This window comes from Strix uralensis, chromosome 3 (assembly GCF_047716275.1).
Source record: "Strix uralensis isolate ZFMK-TIS-50842 chromosome 3, bStrUra1, whole genome shotgun sequence".
In the NCBI taxonomy this organism is placed as follows: Eukaryota; Metazoa; Chordata; class Aves; order Strigiformes; family Strigidae; genus Strix; species Strix uralensis.
Window position 1 is genome coordinate 123733030 of NC_133974.1, and position 697 is coordinate 123733726.

Here is a 697-nt window from a genome sequence, read left to right on the forward strand (position 1 = left end):
CTTGAAATTTTTCTTGAAATTTGCTCACACATATTATTAAAATTACTTATCTTACATCAATGTAGTAGGTAGCCTGTCTAAATGTGTGGCTCAGCTGGACAATGCATGAATGCTCCTGTGAAGTGGAGTGTGAATAGATGAAGTGTGTCACCCAAGAACGTGTATCAAGGACACCCTAAGGACATGCTTCATCAACTGCAACTTCCTAGCCAACTCACTGGAACTCTTAAAGAGTCAGAGCAACGATGCTCCCCAGACCTTATTTGTATAAACAGCATTTCCTCAGGCAGGGAGAGTGGGCCAGCAGAAGGAGTAGTTGTGGAGTAGCTCAGGTGGTGAATTGTATTGCAATTGTGCAAGAGAAAGCTGACTGCATATAGATACCTGCTATGTATTCACTAAGCCCGATTCCTCCACCACAATGTTGTCGTCTTTGGCTGTCAGCAGCAGCAGCAGCCGCCATAACTGATACAGGTTTAGATGCTGTCAGAGCAAAGTGAAAGTGGGATTTTTTTTTTTTCTTTTTTCCTCCTTGTGAAAGCAATTGAAGCAATACTTGGGAACTCACCTCCTCTGTTGCAGTCAAAATCCTTTTGCTAGTGACCTGCTTGGGGAGTCTGGGAAGGTGGCAAAAGTTATGCTATAGGGAAATCACAGAGGATTTACATCAAGGCTATTGCAGCTAACTAGATGAAAT